Source organism: Stegodyphus dumicola, chromosome 1 (assembly GCF_044657685.1).
Source record: "Stegodyphus dumicola isolate Sdum_Otavi_A_Nest chromosome 1, ASM4465768v1".
In the NCBI taxonomy this organism is placed as follows: Eukaryota; Metazoa; Arthropoda; class Arachnida; order Araneae; family Eresidae; genus Stegodyphus; species Stegodyphus dumicola.
In genome coordinates this window covers 206521859-206542852 of record NC_140768.1, presented here as the reverse complement: position 1 = coordinate 206542852, position 20994 = coordinate 206521859, and positions in this window count along the sequence as shown.

Sequence of the window (20994 nt, the reverse complement as noted above, 5' to 3'; positions counted from 1 at the left end):
TTGGGGATACATAATGTTTAGTATCCGTACAGACCTTCACTTTTTCCAAGGAGGTTCGGTCACTGGGGACTGCTATTTTAATGAGTAACGATTGTGAAGCTGTGACTGGTGCTACAAGAGAAAGGGGCAGCAATGCCTCAACAACTCATTGATAACCTCATATTCAACATGGACAAATGATGTAAAACTTGCACAGCAGTCAGGGGAGATCATATCCCTTACTAAAAGCTGGGTATTTCTTGCTGGGCATCTGTCACATGGATGTTTCGGCCTTCTGTTGCATTGCGCTCCATACTACTTTTTAAATAAAGTTCCCTTCTATCATTTTAATTGCTTTTTGGGGCAGTTTTGCTTACATAGCCCACGTTCTTACATCTTGGAGATCTTGAGGGGGTCGACCCTTTATAATCATATGGTCCAGTGGGACTAGGAGGATTGGGTCTTCCCTGTATTATGGCTATTATGACTATCTTGGAGATCTTATGGTATTATTTTTCTTGATTTGGAAAATTTTTGCACAATGAGATATTGAGAAAAACCGTCTCGTATTTAATTTTTGCACACCAGTGCATTTTGTGCTAGCCACTTTAAATTGTATTGGTATTCTAGACTCGGATTTTCTGTGTGCAGCCTATAAAACGTTATTTAGATTGAAGTAGAAGCCAGTCATGTAGTTAAAATTTAATTCATTGTGATTGTACGTACTATTTTGTGTGAAGTTACTTAGCCACAAGTGGTGGTTATATTAGTGCTGAGGTTTGCCATACATTTTTTATATTCGGCTTATCAGTTTTTTAAAAGTGTAATTTCATAAAAATATTAAATATTTCTGATTAGATAACTCATGACCTTAACGCATTTTTATTTACATGAATCATATTAAAGAGTAGAAAACACATTCTTAAGAACTGTGTTTATTGCTTTTAAATCGCTTCGTTTGTTACTCTGTAAGATCCCAACCTTTAAGGTACTGCTAACTGTGTGGAACTTAAGAACTGGTAAGCGAATATTCGCTTTGTTCAGAGAGATAGAAATGTAAACGTACGAAGGGTTAATTACCCTTTATTATTCAAAATAAATTTAACAGTCAACTCCTTCTTGGAGTTTACAACAAAGCCTGCACTTGGGCTTGGACTCAGGGATGATAAGAAATAAAACTTAAGTAGACTTCACTAAAAAGATATAGACGAAGCTATCAGGATTATAACAGAGTTGGCTCCTTAACGCTAACTAATGGTGAAGCTATCAAAGGCCTAAAGTACGGCCGAACGTATTAATAGCTTAAGAAAAAGAGTAGCCTAAAAGGCGAAAGCGCGCTGCTCAGAATATCTGGCTCTCTAACGAAGTCAGTAGAACTTCAAAGTTAAATACTTCTCCTCCTCATTTGCATTTGACCACGACTCTGAAAATACGTTCTGGCCGGAAGTTGTAAGCTGAAATTAAGAATGGACAGGAAAGTAACTTTAACTAAAAATTAACTGTTAGAAAAAGTAGGATAAACCTTACAACTCAGTAACCTTCCAGATTAAACATGAAAGTTAAATATTTTTGGAATGGTTAAATATCTTAGGTTAAATATCTTTATTGAATGCCAACACGCAGGGGTGTGAAAAATGAAAGTATTTTATTTCCGGTGGTGGCAACAATTTGCTTTCAAATAGCCGAGTTTGTTGATTAAAAGTGAAAGAGAAATATGCATTTTGCTAATTGGCTACAATCTGGCACGCAGGAGATAAAATACTTTATTTCGAGCAGTGTTGCCCCTACTGGCTTTAAATTCCTGAGTTTGTTAATCAAAAATTTATTAAATTTGCGCAAAATCTGAAATAAATAAAAAGCAACTTCAAAATTCAAAAATTCGAGATCCATATGTTCAGCTAGAGGATTACATGTATTTAAATTCTGGTGCTGTCATTTCCACAATGCGAGGAACAAACATACATGCATATATAGGTACATACAGTGGATGGACAAAAATATGGAAACACCTTGTGAAATGCATGTTTGAAAAGAAAGATTGATTTTAATGAAAATATGTAGGTGGCGCTGGCGTTTTTGACTACTATACAACTTCGTAAATGTGCTAAACAGTTCAGTTGTTGATGGAGTACTGTTATGTGAGGTTGTCATTGCATTATGTCAGAGTTAACAGACTTCGAACGTGGGCAAATTGTTGGAGCACGTATGGTAGGTGCTTCCGTAAGCAAGGTAGCCGAGATGTTTAGTGTTTCAAGAGGTACTGTATCGAAGATTTATTCCGCATATTTGAAAAGCGGAAAAACATCATCTGCTAAATCACAGCGCGGACGAAAGTGTGTTTTGAGTGATCGTGACAGACGATCATTAAGGGCAATTGTGACGAAAAATAAGAAGACCACAGCTGCAAAAGTTACTGCTGAAATGAATGTTGTGTTAGCGAACCCTGTGAGTACCAAAACAATTAGAAGGGAGCTTCATAAACAGGGAATTGCTGGCCGTGCTGCAATTGAGAAGCCATTCATCAGTGATGCTAATGCCCGTAACAGGAAAAGGTGGTGTTTAAGTCATAAAGCCTGGACTGTAGAGCAGTGGAAGCGAGTAATATGGTCTGACGAGTCTTCTTTTACATTGTTTCCCACTTCTGGCCGAGTTTACGTCTGGAGAACGCCATCTCAAGCCTATAATACAGACTGCTTGTTGCCAAGAGTGAAACATGGCGGGGGTTCTGTTATGGTTTGGGCAGCCATATCGTGGTTCTCTGCTAGCCCCATGATAACTGTGTCAGGGCACATGACTGCCAAGACTTATGTGAACATTTTGGCCGATCAAGTTCATCCCATGGTACAAACTTTGTTCCCCGATGGTGATGGTGTCTTCCAAGACGACAAAGCCCCTGTTCACACAGCTCACATTGTTCAGGACTGGTTTTCTGAGCACGAGGATGAGTTGTCCCATCTCCCCTGGCCACCACAGTCATCAGACCTGAATATTATCGAACCTTTGTGGTCTACATTGGAACGGAAAGTGCGTTCTCGTTATCCACCGCCAACATCGTTATCTGAACTTGCCACCGTTTTGCAGGAAGAATGGTATAATATTCCCTTGGCAAACATACAGGAACTGTATTTATCCATTCCGAGAAGACTGCAAGCTGTTTTGGATGCCAACGGGTTTCCTACACCATATTAAGCAAAGAAATATGTTTTTTTAAAAGTGTTTCCATATTTTTGTCCAACCCATGTAGATACTTCATTATTTAATTTTAAATTGAACGATACATGGTTATAACATTTAGTGGCTATAACTGGTGGCTATTTGAAAAGTGATTCCGACAAAAAATTAATTTCAAGACTAATAAGTGGATAAATAAATAAATAAAAATAATAGCAAAAAAATAAAAGAAGAAAAAAAATCTTTGTATCTTTTTTAATATGCATCTTATTTTTACGAAACGCATATGATAATTGCACATACCATGTAAAATATTATATGAAAGTTACAGTCCTGATTGTACTGGATGATCAAAAGTACTTTTTTCTGTAATCATTTTGCTGTTAATACTCCTTTAAATACATTCGTAACTGAATTTACTCTGAAAAGTATGAATTCAAGCATATTATTTACACTCCGCAGCTACAAGACAATTCGTCAAGCTGTTCTCCAGAAATTAAAAAAAAAAAAAAAAAGTCTAAAATTTAAAGTGTCCTGTGACTTTTGGTTACTTAAATTTAAAATGTAATTTTTAAAATTTATTTTAAGTAACTTCTATATGTCTGATATTGTGACATTAACCAAGGTGGCACAGAATATGCAACAACTAATTACAGTTAAAGCGTGAGCGATTGCATGCCGAATTTATCATGAGGTTGATAAGAAGTACTTTTAACATAACAGCGTTGCCGTCGACAGTGAGAAAAAGAAGAGAAACCACTGCAACATCCAGGAAAGAAAACTTCCTGGAAGAACTTGCAATAGACCATTGCAACAGCATCGATAATACCTCATTCGCTAATACCTCATGAAGACAAAGACTAAAATTAGCCCGTTGGTATTGCTGTGAATTATTCTTCAGTTTGAAGAACTGACTTTCTGATGGTTTTATCGTACTCCCTGAAACCATAACTTCACATGATGCAATCAAATGGGTTGCCATATTTCCGACTCACACTGCGCAAATTCAATTTGCTAAAATTTTTCTGATAATTTTACCAAAGGATTTAGGTAAATAAGTTGAGTCTCAAAGCCTCTCATAACCAATCAAATAAGGAATCGGAAAGTTTATGGTTTCCTCTTTCAGAAACAAAAATTAAGTTGCTAGGCCATCAAAGAATGAATGTCTTAATGAATCTCTTGGAAGCAAATAACAGTCAAGTTATTCCGATTGTGATTTCAAAATGCCACTTCTCATAAAATCGGATTTAATCTGTAAACTAACTCTGTTATATGTAAATGGAGAGCATTAAGGCGAAAAGCCTTCTCTTTACAATTCTACTGGGGTTTGTACGCAAATTTGTGACATGAATGCTAAATAATGAATACAGAGAGGTTTTACTCTGCAGAGAGGAAATGAAAACCTTCTCCAAGGAGAAAGTGAGCTTTTCTCCTCCCCCTTCATGTTTCACTCTTATTTTTTCTTTTGCGGAATGCTTTGGATATCTTACGTTGGATTAACTTACTGTAAAGCGAAAAGTGTTTCGTGCTCATTATTTCTCAAATGCATTCAACGTGTTAAATCCAGTTAATAGTTTGTATTAAATTAATTTGCAAATCTGATGAATGACGTCTTTCATAAAATTGTATTAATAAATCATTCTAATTTGCATATTGTTTTAGGAGCTGCATAATATAAAAATGCTAACTTTAAGTAAGAGATACGATAAGTGTGGTAAGCTGCAATATTTGATTTATATAAACACAGGAAATTGTGATATACCTGACATAAATGCAGTAAATCTTTTCGACATGCACTAACTAATAGTCCCGTAGACAACCATATCATGTAGGCAACCACTTCTGAAGATATGCAGGTCATCTCCCGTAGAGGTTAAAAGTAAGTAGTGCTTCTTTAGAACATCAAAAGCAGCGGTATTAATAATTACAATTTTATTCTTTAAGAAATCCACTCCCTGATCCGATTGAGACTGTTAAACATGGTGACCACCAGAATGAGGTAGTAAATTACTGTCAAATATTCCTTGGTCCTAAGTAAGTAAAAAATGTATCTTCAACGGAAAAAAACTTTTTTTTTAAGGAAAAACCCCCTTTTTTTTCCTTAAGTTAACAAAACAAAAATTTTATTCTTATCTCTTTTCAGTGTCATATGTCTCATAGGCTCCTTTGTGACACAGTGTGGCTCATCAGTAGCCTAGTGGATGAAACCAATGAACATTGGTAGTTTAAACCGGTTTGAATCTCCACGGTATTTCATCCTGGGGGCACTCCCGGTCAAACCGGGTTGGATAATATTCGTATGTTTTATCTACGTTACTTATAAATAGCCCGAACTGATCCAATGTTCTAAGTAAGTTATTCCCAATGTTATTCCCAATGTATAATAAAGATTAAAACGATTCAGAAGAATCAGACTCAAAGCCTATAAAAATGCCAATATCCATGACTTAGTCACAGAATTTGATAAAACAGCGTATCTTTAGAATTTCGGATAGACAATCTCGTGAGTTGAATGAAAAAATGTTTTACATTCAAATTCTTACATTCAAAAGGAAGTGATGCTGTTTCTACTGAGAATTAGTTCCTCTTGTTGTTAATAAATCATACAACTTTAAAGTAAAGGTGTGTGTTACAAATTTCTTATTACTGCGTGATCAGATGGTCCTTTGTTCCACTGTTTCAAATTAAATAGATAGATACTTTTAGAATTTGTTTTCTTGCAGTATGTCAAGAATATACGAAAGATTTTGATTTGTGGTAACACATCAAAGTTGGTTTTGGCTTCTGCTTGCGCATGGTTTGCGGTCTTGTAATGGCAAACCGATTTGACATCTATTTTAAAATAAATTAAAAGTGATAAGAAATAACACAAAAACACTTTTTGCAATTCTTCAGAATGGAACATGAATTTTATAAAGTGTGTCTTGAAGCAAAATTAAATTTTTTTGTAAATGTTCTTTAGAAGATACCCAACTTATAGCGTAATTTTTTTTCCAGGCACGAGTGGCGCATTACAGAATTTAACTCTGGTTGTTGTCAGTTGTTGAAAATTTTGAAATAAATGATTGAAAAATGGAAATATTTGCATGTGTTCAGTACAGTTGCTTTGGTGCATCATCAGTGTTAAGTATTGAGTCTGTAAAAGGCCGCCGCAGTGCTAGGAGCTCAAACGGAGAAATTTTACTCTATTCGCACGAAATAAAGTGGATCCTTCATAAGAGTTCGCTGTATAATTTCTCTCAAATTTTCTAAAGGATTTAACTTTGAAAAGTGAAACAATCATAGTCTATAAAACTCTACACCATCATGTCTTTTGCAAACACACTAGATGACTAAATTTTTTTTTTCACCGAATGGGAACATTATGGGAAAATGGTGCGATACCTAGAAGAAAAGTGTTTTAGATTATAGGGTGAAAATGATCTTCATGACTGGAGATAGCTTGAAGTATTTTATCGTTTCTTCAGTAGCATCAGTTATACTTAAATAATAACATGCATATGCTTTCTAGAACGTTACAGGACCGCGAAATCTTTCGCACTTTAAACCAGACACTCCAACAGATAAGCTTCCTTCTGTTATTTCTACATACGCATTCGTCTGTTTGCATATCGGATCATATTTTGAAATCTGTATATTTTTATATTGGTTTATTGACTATTACCTGTGTACCACTACATGGATAGGTATATCCATATGGAAGTTTTCAGAGGATCGTATAAGGTCATTCAATCTGCGCAGACTTTGTCAAATGGTTACTTCGCAAGTATAGAATTGAATTGAAGGTAATTCAATCTCTTATTGGTATTGCGTATCTTATTAACTCCTATAGTGACATAATATTTTTTTCAGTTTGAGCTCTTCTAATCACAAAGGTTCCAATAAAAACGTCCTATCCTATCTTGCTATTTTACACCAATCGAATACGTAATTCACAGCGGCTGAGCTTCATTTTGCTTTTCAGTTTAAACCGTTCTAACTACAAATGCACCTGCTAGCGTTTTCCAAGACGACGCTGTGTTACACCAGTTGAATACGTAATTAACAGCGGGTGAGCTTTGTTTTGCTTTTATACAGGTTTATTTATTTTATAGTCAGGATTGTAAGGAATACCTATCCAAGTAAACATTAACATCCATAGATATTGCACTGCAAATGCCAATGAGAATGCTTCATAATTTGTTGTTCTGATTATTTTTCTTATAAACATTATCGTAATATTTTATACTTTAATTTTAGTTATTTTATAAACATTTCTTTTACTAGAAATTACATTCAGCTTTCCTATTTCCTGTGCCATTTGTAGTCTTTGTTTAAATTTACCGCATTTAATTTCACAGAAAACAAATTTTCACAGTATCTCTGACTAAATCTAAGGAAACTTTTAAAATAACTATCCTGCAGTCTTAATAATAACAGACATATTGTGATTAATTAAATGAATCGCGTAAGATCAAAAATCATTGACCTCTTTTACGTAGGATGCGGAAAATATTATGCGTTCTTCTGTATTCGATTATCATTACCACTGCCATTGGGTTGAATGGCTCTTACATAGAGCTGAAAGTTTTGCATTGGGACATCATTATCGATGTCACTGAGTTCACTGGCTTTTAAAAGCCCATAGCAATTTTCTTTAAATAACTACATTTGTTATAAATGATTTTTTTCAAAGTAAAAAGATTTCTTCATTTTTCATCATAAAAGAAACGTAATATTCATGTTTTTATAGTACTTGATATGAGATCCAAGTTATAAAAAGTAACGATTTTACTATGCATTTTTCAGAAAGAGGTTCATCCTTTCTTAAAAAGAAGCTGCAGAAATTGTGTAAGTTTTCAGAAGAAAATTCTGTTCAACATGAAATTTTTTTCTGAAAATGTTCAGTTGTTGTACTAAATTAAAAATAGTGAGCCTAGTTCGCAAAATTCTAATATTTGTACATCGATGAAGAATAAAATGAGATACAATCAAACCTCTTTAATCGGTCAACTGAGTAATAAGACATTTCGGTTATCACACTATTTTTCCCGGCCCTCAAATACCTGAATCATCGTTCATGCAATATTGCCAGCTTTCTTCTGTACCCTTACTCAAGAACTTCCTTTATTACATCATTATTAGCTTCTATACTATTTAGTTTTGAAAACCTATTCACACGACGATTTTATTTTTTACTTTTTACGAGCTCCGCCGTTAGGCACTATACGGAAAGGGAGGGAAGCCTCGTGGAGGTCTTTTTAAGGAAAACTAACTCGTATCTAAGTTAGACATGGGGAAAACCACGATAACGCCCATGCAGCCAGCCCGTTCGCCAGGACTCGAACCCCAGACCGAACTACCAGTGTTCAGCGCTTTTACCGCTCGGCCGATGGTGGGCCTCACACGACGATTTTCAACGTGATATGAATATCGTAACTTGAATTATTTTATCCTCTCTCTTTCCTCCGTAATCTTCTCAACATCCTAAGCGATTCTAATTTTACGGTTTAATTTTAATGAAGTGAACAGAAAACTTAAAGATTTATTGTGCGTAATTATCTTTTCTTTTAATTCTTTAATGAAAGATATTTGGGCCGTTTTGCTTTTATGTTAACAGTCAAATCAGTAGATAAAGAAGTTCAGCATCACTAATTAAAAAAATTATTTAAAATATTTCCCCCCCCCTTTTTTTAGCCCAAAAGGGCAGTAGCATAAATGAGCCTAAATAATTTCGAAACAGGATTTTGCATCATCCACTATAAATGGCTGTATCACTTTTCAAATGTTTTCTACCAAATATTATCTCCTGTATTATTTTTAAAGAAATTAAATAATGAAGAATTTGCATATATGTATGTTCCTCTCATTGTGAAAAATCAACGGCACCTAGAGGCAACCAATATTGAATAACGTGAGCTTCCACCCGAACATGTGTAGATGGAAGACGAATTTTGAATTTCGAGTTATATATTTCATATTTTGTAGAATTGCAATGAATTGAATATTTTATTAAAAACTCATCTGTTTGAAAGCGAGCAGTGGCAACACTGTACAGAGTAAAACATTTTTTCATTCAACTCACGAGAGTGTCTATCCGAAATTCTAAAGATACGCTGTTTTTAAATATTTTGTGGTTTTGCTCTTGAATTGAATTTTATGTAGCATTAGCGCAAAAAATATGAAATTTAAGGAATAAAGTCAACACGCAAAATGTTAATAACAAAAAGAAAAAAAAAATTGCAAGCATTCTACTAAGAAAACTGAACACTGATATGATGAACTGCTAAAAAAACTGAAAAAAATAGAAAAATGTGTTCCAGCATATAACATTGAATTGGAAATTCTAAACGTATTGTTGCGTGCTTACGGGTTCGTAATAGACTGAATGCACAAGTCCGATAAAAAGTTAATAAAATTTATTCTTATCACAAGAAATGTAACAAAACGTTAGGTTTTTCCTCAAAGATATTCGTACAGTGTCACAGCATCACACAGTAGGTATATTTTAAACTAATAAAACGTTAAATAGAACGCAATCCAAAGCGCAGAGAAAACTAATCCGATCTCATCGCGAATTCGCTACAATCAAACAACTATGTAAACATCCGAACCGAGATGTTTCTCTCCGGCTTTTTAAAGCTTTTTAATCGGGCATGAGAATTGTTCTGGTAAAATCCGTTTTCTGGAGATTTCTGGAAAGTAAAAGAGTAGAATTACGGTCACAGCTAACACAGTAGTCAATTACATTTATTCAGTTTAAATATAAATTATGAGATAGTCTATGAGATAGTCATGAGTCATGAGTATGAGTATGAGATAGTCATGAGTCTATGAATTCTAGTTCTAGTCTATGAGATATCTATTTATTAAATGCGCGTGCTCCTGTCTTTTTACTTTTCAGCGTAGCTTTCTCTTAAAACTCGTCACGCGCTGTACTGCACGGTGAAATAAAACAATTTTAATTATAATTCTACAAAAAAATAGCTAACTAAATACAAAATTCGTAACACTGCCCCCTTCCCAAGGACTGCATATCCCGGTAAGCAATGTCCCTGGAAGGGAAGCCAAATTTACAACAAAGGCATCAACACAATGATAAATATTACATTACAAACAGCATAAACAACTATTGCAATAAGTAATTTAAAACAAATTAAATACTATCAAATACTAAATACAAATCAAATCAAGTACAAATTTAGAAGCAAAAAGAAGCATGTTCCTATGACATAGTAGGGAGCTAACCTGTCATAATGAACGACTTTGGGCTTAGAATTGGATGACTTACGAATCCGACCTTTGCTGTAAGACGGAGTGCGGAAATCCGAAAAAAATGTTGCTTAATAATAAAACTAAAAAATTTGATGTGTACACCCCATGACATCCTTGTACGGAATATTAAATTTACGCTTTCTTTCTTTCTTTCTTTTTTTTTTTTTTTTTTTTTTTTTTTCATTTCATTTAAACTTATTGGATTGAATTAAATCTACTCCGTCCATAGTGCATAAACCACAACAGAATAAATGCACTCTTTAAAATTCACTATCTTTGTTTACCATAGCGACACTCTGGCTCTAGGTTCACTTAAGAACATTACATTTCGTGCATATTATAACTCAGAATGCATATAAATTTATATCATTTGAAGAATTATCTAATCGTTGCCACATGTTCTATTCAAATACTATAATAAATCTAAAACGGTGTATAAATGAAATTAAATAAACAAAAATAAAAATGGAAACAGTTTTTCACTGACGATTCAGTACTTCTCATTCCACTGATTCAGTTCTCATTTCGAAAAATACATCAAAACTCAAAATATCTATATTGAAAATTACGAAGTAAATCTTTTCTCGAATAAATTCCAGAATGGATTAAGCATGATTTAATTCGCAGTAATAAATGAAGGCATTATTTTTGTTGCTGCGAATCTTAGTTTTCCTAGATTGGCAACAAATCCACTATTCTGCTAGGTTTCAAATGTAAACAAACATGGCCGCCATGGTAATAAAAAATTAGGTTCAGCCGCATTTAAAAAATGTTTCTATGGTTGATAATTACACAATTATTGTATGGAGGTTAACTAAAGCCTTAAAAGTTTTAAGATAAACAACATAATTCAATCATTTTTAAAGCAAAAAGTGCGCAATTTACAAACATATAAGAATAAAAAACTGAGCTCAGCCGAGTAACAGAGTGGATATATATATATATATACGTATATTTATACAGTTTTGGTGCGGCCGATTGCAACTAAAATACGAGGTGCACATCTACATGTTATAGCAGTCCTGTATACAAAATTTCAACGTTCTGAGGCTACTCGTTTTTGAGTTATGCGAGATACGTACGTTCGTATATATGTTCGTTCAGACGCCACGAAAAATTCTCTTCAGAATTCATTTTAAAGCAGTTTTATAATTTTTTTGGAGGAAAAGAGTCTTTTATTCTGTTCTTACGTACAGATATCACGCAAAAACATCGTTAAATTGCATTCGAAAGCGGTCAAAATGGATATTTTCGTTGAAATATGCTGCCTGAAACATTTCATGATTACAATACTTCCTTTTTACTTCGTACAAGGAAGTAAAAACAGGCAACTTTAAGTTTCAGCAGGAAAATCCAAATTTATTCTTATCTTGAACGGAGTTTCTTTAATTGCTGCCATTGGTACTGTTGCATCATGGCAAACGGTACATATGAAAGAAAAGGTCTTTATCCCAGAAAACCAGAGATATGTGTTTCAGTTACTTCACAATACAAGAGGAGTCTGTTTAATCGGTATAAAGAATATCAGAACTAGAGTGGAACTTAAGAACTCCAAATGATCTCATGTTTTTTTTTTACTGATGACTCGAGGTTCAGTATAACATATGATTCTAATTGTGCTTATATCTGGAAGGAGCCAAGAATACAAAATCTTCGTTCCCATAATCGAACATTATGGGAACGCAACGTTTTCGGTGATGTAGGTGTGGTGGTATGTTGAAGAAGAAATATCGATGGACCTACTCCCAAAACATTTTCAACAGCGGATCAGATATTGGGATGAGGTCTCAGAATCTTATGTAAGACTTTTCAGAGGGGCAGATGGTTTTGACTTGGATGAATTGCACATGTATTTATTGATGATAATGCTCATTTACATGGAGTAAATATCTTTTACGAATTCCTTGAAACTGAAAACATTGAGCGAGTACCGTGACCAACAAAATACCTTGATCTTAACTTAAGAGAGAAGTTATAGAACTGCCTTAGAAACGCAACTGCATTGAGATACCCTTCTTCTAGACATGTGGAATGCCCTTAAAGCCGTATTGCTGAACGAGTAGAACTTAATTTCCCAAGCTGTGTTTAATAAGGTTATTGCTAACATAAAAAATACCTTATGATGTGTCTACACATGTCAGGAAGATTGCATTCCATATTAAATTGATTGGCCTTACACTTTTTTCAGCTACTCTTATTTTTTAACTCTACCTATAATGTATTATTACCATTTTTATTGCGTTAGGCTGAAGTTTTATATCATATGCAAGGCTCTTAATTTTTTATGTGTTATGATGTTATGTACACAAATTCGTCAAATTTAAGTTCGCAGTTCTGAGATATCCGTGGTTTCATACATGCAGAGATTTATCTAAATTCATGATCTGTCCGGTTCATGATCTATCTAAATAAAATATTCAGTATTTTCGTAGAATGACGTTACATATTTTTATTATTTATTTCATATTTTGTAAAATGTTTATGAATTTTTTTATTAACAAGGTCAATGATTTGAAATCGAGCAGTGGCAACTCAGTACGAAATAAAACATTTTTATCTACAGCGCCTGAGACTGTCTACCTGAAATTCTAAAGATATGCTGTTTTTAAATATTTTGTGATTTTGCTGTTGGATTTAATTTTATATGGAGGCAGCACGAAGAATGTGATATTTAATAAATAAAGTTCGTTCACAAAACGTTAGTAATAAAAGGACAGGAGAAAGTTTTGTAAGCCATCTTACTAAAAAACTGAACTTTGATATGATAAACTGAGAAAAGACTGTAAGGAAACAGAAAAACAAATGTATGCCAACACTTAACACTTAATCGGGAGTTCTAAACATATGCTCTTATTCTACTTTTAAATATTTTGTGATTTTTCTGTTGTATTGCATATGGCGTAAGTGGTAACAAAAAGAGCTTAGTAATGAAGTTAACTATCCACAAAATGGTAGGGGGTAGCAGGAGTGAGTGTAACAGTGGATTGGTAGACTGCGAGCTCAGTGAGTGCGTAAAAAACCTTAACAACCCTTTTAGGACGCCATTAAAATCTGAAACCTTTCAGATATGTTTGATTTTTTTTTGTTGTTGTTTACTTCAGTTATTATTTATTGTTACTTTTGACATTTTGCGAGATACGTACGTACGTTCGTATAGACGCCACAAAAAATTCTCTTCAGAATTCATTTTAAAGCATTTTTATAATTTTTTTGGAGGAAAAGAGTCTTTTATTCTGTCCTTACGTACAGATGTCACGCAAAAACATCTTTAAATTGCATTCGATAGCGGTTATAAATGGATATTTTCGTTGAAATATGATACCCGAAATTTTCGCGATTACAATACTTCGTTTTTACTTCATACAAGGACAAAAAGTACAAAAAGTAATGGGTTAGCAGGAGAGCGGGCAACAGTGGACATGTATGCTGCGAGTTCAGCGAGGGTTTAAAAATTTTAAACAAATGTTTTTTGTGCGATCTTTAATATCTGAACCCCTTCAGATTTCTTTTTTTTTTTCTTTTATTTTTTTTCCTTTGTAGATTTTAAATATGTCAATGTAATATTGATACCGTTATAATTTTTTAGAATTTAATTTTTAACAGAATTCAGTGCATTTACAGGTAGAAGTAAGTTCAGCACGTCTGCAATAAGATAGTGATTGAGGTATTGCTACAACTAGCTTATTGTTAATTTTTCGACCAAATTTTGAGAGAGAATAACCCAAAAGGCGGTCCAAAGTTCTACAACCCTTTTTCTCCTACCATCAACATTTGAAAAACTTTCAGCTAGCCTTTTTTTTTTTTTTTTTTTTTTTTTTTTTTTTTTTTTTTGAGTGCCCTTTTGCTACACTATAGAGTCTGTGTGGCAAGGGGACTTTATAGAGTCTATGTGTGCATCTATGCTGCAAGAGTGATATACATTATAAAGTCTATGCGGGCTATACAATATATAGTCTATATTTCACTAAAAATGCGGGTAAGGGGACTATTTAATACATAGTTTCTATAATATATACTTTTAGTTATAAGCTTATAAACGCCCATGCCTACTCTTTGATCCATCTCTACGGCAGTCTGCATCACAAACTGCTATATAGGTTTTGCGGTCCTAATTTAGTAGAGATTTCTTCTCAAGTAAAGATGAGAAATATTAAATACCATTACATTTAAAAAAATCTGATGTGTACACCTCATGACTTCTTTGTACGGAATATTGAATTATACGCAATTTTTGCTGCATTTCATTTAAACTTATTTGCTCGAATTTCATTAGAGATAAATTTCTCATTCAATTAATTCTGTTTTCAGTTCACGGGAAGGCAAAAATACATAAAACCTCAAAGTACCTTCATTAAAAATTGAAAAATATAGTAAAAAAACCATATACAGTTGAAACAATCAGAAAAAGAATTTTTACGATTAAAATTAGAGTTTCAACGCAAAAACATGCAATTCCGCCAGCAGCAGACAATGCAGATTTTTCGGTGCACAAAAATTTTCGGTGAAGTTTAATTCGGTGGTTCCACTCGGCAAAAAGACACTGAAGGTGCAGAAACTGAATTCACTATTCTGCTAAGTTTCAAATGTAAACAAATATGGCTGCTATGGTAAAAAAATGGCTTAGCCGCACTTAAACAACTTTCAAACTGTTGATAATTCTACAACAAGTGCATGTAGATTAACTAAAGGCATAAAATCCTTAAGCGGAAGATGAAAAGAATGATTTTTAAAGCAAACAATGCGCAATTTACCAGTATATAAGAATACAAAAAAAATGAGCTCAGTGAGCCGAGTAACAGAGCGGGTATATATATATATATATATATATATTAGTGCGGCCGATTCCAAACAAAAAGCGAGGTGCACAACTACATATTATAGCAGTTCTGTACACAAAATTTCAAAGTTCTGAGGATACTTTTTTATGCGTTATGCGAGATACATCCATCCATACGTACGTACAGAGGGCATGGCAAAAATCTCTTCTGAATCCATTTTAAATCAGTTTTGTAATTCGTTTGGGGAAAAGAGTCCTTTATTCTGTCCTAATGTACAGATGTCATGCGAAAACATCGTTAAATTTCATTTGATAGCGATCAAAATGAATATTTCGTCGCAATATGATACCCTGAATTTTTCGTGATTACAATACTTCCTTTATATCGTACGAGAAAGTAAAAATACATGCCGTCTTAGGAATGCAGTAATCTTGCCTTTTATTAATAAAATGTCATTTTTCATTTGGAGGATCTACTCTAGTGGCTCCCAACGGGGTCGGCATCCGTCACCGTTAGCCGTTGATGAGATATGAGGAGACGTGTATGGTCCAAGGCAAATTTAGAGTGAATTGAGTACCAATTGCTGCCTTTTGGGCTTGAAAAAACGCGTAATAAAGTTTGAGTAATAGCAAAAATCATCGAATGCGTATTTCAGCAAATACTAGATCTAAATATCTTAGCTTAAGAAAATCAAGTCCTTCACTAACCTGTATGCTTAAAATAACGAAACGCCTGAAATTCTGTTTGAGGTCCATAATAATTCCCCTCCGTCAATGGACAAAGAGGTTTGAAAATTTAAAATGGTAGTTTTTCAAATCTAATTGCATTCATTGTTTTACACATTTCGAAAGCAGAGTAAACAGACCAGAGCAATCTCGGTTGTTCGGGAGACTGTAGAGAAAGCTTTATTCCTAAATACCAGTACATGAACCAGTCAAACAGACAGACAGAAACAAGTACAGGGGGCATCAAAACATCGCCATGGGCAAAAGTGGTTTCGCCCCACTGCACTAACCATCTGACAGAAACGGAACATACTAACGCCATCTGTTTACATTGCAGCATTCATAATGGTTACGTATTAAGGCATAATTTGCAGCCAATATTGACATAATGTATACTTTACACGGGTACTTGAACGAGTCGAACATAAGTACACGAACATACATACGAGAGTGTGTATATGTAAGTTCCAGCTCTATCAGGAAAGCTTATATTTACAAGTTGGCATAGGCCAATAGTATCAACAGTGGAACGATTTAAGATTGCTGATGACAAATATCGAAACATTAGTATCATTATACCAAGTGCAGCCTTCTCTCTAATAAAATTATATCAAAAGTTTTAAGTAATATATATTTGTTAATCAACTCTGAGCACTACACTAATATGGTAATAAAGTAATTTTAAATATCTGCGCTTATTTATCTAAATTTACAATTCTTTTCAAGAACATGCACATACAATATCTGTTTAATTACGCCATCGGAGGTCAGTGGATATACCGAGAAGAGCAAAACTCGGAAAAGACCAGGTTTGGATAGGCTCAATAACGATGTGATCAAAGAGACGGGCCTTCCGAAAATGCTACTTAAATTCACAAAGATTGTTAATTCCTTGATAAATCAACGCATTTTACAGCCAGTTGAAAGCCAGGTAAAGACCCAAGACCCAACTGATTCCATCTCTTACAGGCCGATCAGCTTTTTTATCAGCATTAAGTTATAAGGTATTTTCTCCCTCCTTCCGCATGCCTTCGTGGTGAAATTGGAAGCATATCCTACACGTATTAGAGTGTCCAGGGTTCGAGTCCTGGGGATGCCTCTGCACACTTTTCCCTTCTCCTGCTTAAAAAAATTAATGACTGTATAAGTGGTGTCCGAACTAAAAGGTGGTGTACAATAATTCTTCATCACGAAGAATTGTTGTCTGGCTCTCCTAATTCCCAGTCCCCTTTAAAAGGGAAAGCATATAAAGTATTTTCCGTATGGCTTCGTGGTGCAATTGGAAGCATACTCGACGCGTATTAGAGAGGCGCAGAGTTCGAGTGGCGGCAAGGACACTGCGCATTTTTCATCTCTCCAGCATAAAAAAATCCTAATGATTCTACAAAGTAAAATTGCCGAAACAGTATTTCAAAGAGCTAACTGCTTTGTCGAAGATAACAGTATCCCGATCCCGAAGCAATATGGTTTCAGGAAAAAACGCTCTACCACCCACTATTTCTATCAAGGTACTGAATTCATTGCAGGAGGTATAAAAAATCAACATCACAGAATCTATCTCCCTCGATATATTAAAAGTATTTTAAAGTGTATGGTTACATAGGCTTAACTACAAATTAATCCCTGTGTGTTTCCCAGACTACATCATTAGCATTATCAATTCCTGCCTTAACGATAGGTACTGTTACGAAATGTGCAGGCGCGGTAAGATGGCTTCCCCGCAAAGCAGTTTTAATGTTCCCATAAAATAGCAAGGAAGGTAGGGTTGCCACATTTGGTGAGAAATCGCCCATTTGGCGACAAAATTGGCGATATACCTTGGGCGGATGGAGAACCTTCTGGAATGAATTCTTACCGGTTTAGCCCAGTATGTTCTCGAACACAAGCCGAAAGCTATGTAAACCCTGCTGGTCCGCAGTCAGTGTGTGTCTGCCTCGTCTAGCGAGCTGATAGTCAGTCATTGAGAGTGTGTCTTATCTAGTCAGTCCGTGCGGAGACGATCGCTACTGGCTACGGAAAGACTACACTTTCATTGTACGCTGATAACACAGTGCTCATATTCCCTGCTCTTAGTAGTTCAAACATTACAAGAACACATCCATGCAATGGCTGATTAAATGGAAAATCTATAATGTTGTTGTTATTGTGGGCGCAGCCCCGACCCCCCTAGCCGATTCATATCAGCCATAAGGCCACAAAGGGGAAGGCCCGTCTAAAATCTATAATGTATTTTCTTCCTCCTTCCAGCATGCCTTCGTGGTGCAACGGTAAAAACACTCAGCGCGTAATCGAGATGTCCAGGTTCGAGTCCCGGCGATGGCATGCCGGGATTATGCTTAAGAATTAAACATTTTTGAAACCAATCCAATGTTATACCAGTGGTAACTCGCTCCTTCCTTTTTTCACCCTAGGGCCAGGGCAACGTGTTATTCCTTGAAAGCCCTCGGATATACACTTTTCCTGGAAACAAGCAACTTATATCCGCGAATATCCGTAACATTAGAGCAGCACATTACTGTGAGACGACTTTCAAACTTTATGGTGATTTTGCGACTTCAGTTGCCAGAGTTTTTGGTTTGGTATACATATCCTGAACAAGGCAGCCTCTTCAGCATTACACTCTTTTTTTAGGAATGAAATGTTCAACATTAACTTCAGAAATTCCTCCCTATATACACTAGCCCGCATCTTTGCTTCCCTACGAATTGCACGAAATTGTAAACCGTGTCACGCCTTGAAAGAAAAATGCTACCAGTCTTCGAAATATTCGCACTTGTATTGCAGTTTCAGCTCCTCATGAAACACTTTGGCTTGTTCTTTTAATAAATCACCAGAAAGTTTCACATCTTCATTTAGGCAGAGGTAAAACTAGGTCAAGGGAACTTGATCCATTTCCGAAATCTTTTCCCCATTTACTAACTTCGTTACAAACATATGTTTTCTTCAGAAAGAACATTAGTAACCTTTCTTTCTGTTTTTAGTATTATACAGTATTGAAGAACCAGCGTTGTATGTTTCCCAAATGGTTCGCGCAGAAACACTGCTATTCAATTTTTTTAAGCATTTCCAGTTTTTTGTTAGCTACAGCCGAGGATAATTGCGTTTTACACTACTTCTTTTCTTTCCTGAATACATAAAAAAGCCATACAGCAGGAATTCAATTATAATTTAAGAAGAAATAAGCAGGAATATCTGTTAGCCCGTGCATGTAAGGACACAAAAGTTGTTTCCGAAGTACAGCAATATAAAAATTAAGCGACGCCTTTAGAAAAGAGTGGCGGGATAACATGGTAAATTAAAAAGATAATCCCGAATTCATGCCGGCAATTCGAAGACCTGAATTATCAGTGGACGAATTTTTGAACATAAACTTCTATAAGCACTTTCAAACATTCATATATTTCACGTTCTCACATCAAAGGAAGTGAATATTGTTCCCAGATCTAAAATGCCCAAAGGTATATCAAAAGTGCAGTTCTAGTCTCTATATTTGTTTATATCATATCTACTTGGGATTGTTCTTGGGATTGAAAAGTATTAAGAAGCATAACATATGTAAAAATCGTTCCAAAAGTTGCTAAAATTAAACTTATTTTAACAGGAACGATTTTCCACACTGTTAACGTTATCTTCTTTTCCATACTCTCACGAAATCTCTGCCGAATTTCGGTTGATGCTGTCGATTTTCGCACAAGTTTTTGTGCGGCAGAAGAGACATCAAGAGACGCTTCGAATACAAGCGAGCCAGATATAGTTACGGCAAGAAAAGCTAAAATGCTGAGTGTAAAATGTAACGAAACTTGAGCAGCATCTACCATCGCGTGGTATTTTAACGATAACTGAAAAAACATCATACTCGCGCTAAAAAGCACCACAAAAAAGGCATTGAAAGACATTATCAATGTTTTCAGCAGCATCCTTCAGTAAATCCTAACGGTGTATAATCCTTTCCTTAATAGTGCATTCTCCTTCTCTCATTAATTGCGCCAAGTTTCTCATAGCTTCTTTCAATTCATAGCAAACTAACGCATAGAACATTGAGAATGTATATATTGGCATATACGAGAAAAGTAATACTGCTGGTCTATGGATGAGTTTTATTAAAAGCGTTAAGTTCATTCGGTAAGCTTGTAAGGATCTTAAGTTTTACTAACGTTTATTTTATTTTAAATCTTTACTATCACTTCTTATTTTCTACTTCCGGCCAGAATTAAAAGCTTTAACTTATTTATGCAAATTTGTCTGGCGAACGCCAAGTACTTAAGTTGTGGCTTTTTGCAAGGCAAGAGAGAGGAAGGAGTTAGTCGAAGCAGGCCGCTTGCCTTAGCAGTTTTACTCGGTTGCTGGTTGCCTTCCAGGCCAGAGGTTTTATCCTCTTAATAATTTTAAACGTATTGTAGTGTTAACAGTTCTCTGTACTACATACGGCTTCCTGTTAATATACGGCCAATCTTCCACGTAGGCACTTGTTTTTATTCCAAAGTTAAGTTAGAGTTTAGTTAATATTTTTATATTCTTACGTTCAGACCACAAGTGGTTGGTCTCTGTATTCCGAAGTCCGGAAATTATTGTAAAGAGTGAAAAATAAAGGGTTTCGTATACCCTTCCTGTGTATCTTGTCTACTTCCCACATTTATTGAACATAGCTTTAGTAAGCTCCCTGTTCCGAGTCAGGTCTTTGCATGTTCCCAAAGCAAGTAAGGCGGAACACTGAACCTGATAGTGGCGCCCGACGAAGAAGAATAACCATGGCCAAGTTTCAAGAAGAACCTGTGCTGCCTGCAGAAGCGGCTCAGAATCCAGAAATGCCAGCTGCCGCCCTGGAAGGATTTGGTTACATCGTCCAGACCATGCGCGCAGCGATGAAACCAGAAGCAACATTTAATGGAAACTCACCGGTAACCAGTTTTTTGGAAACACTAGATGACCACTTCATGATGTATCCCGTGCATGAGTTCCAAAAAGTCACCTTAGCTACCAGCGCTTTGAGGGGCCAAGCGCTTAATTGGCTCAAATGCATAGGCAGAAGTCTCTTGGGTCAAGCGGGAAGTCCCACCTATACTTACGAAAATTTCAAGACTGCCGTA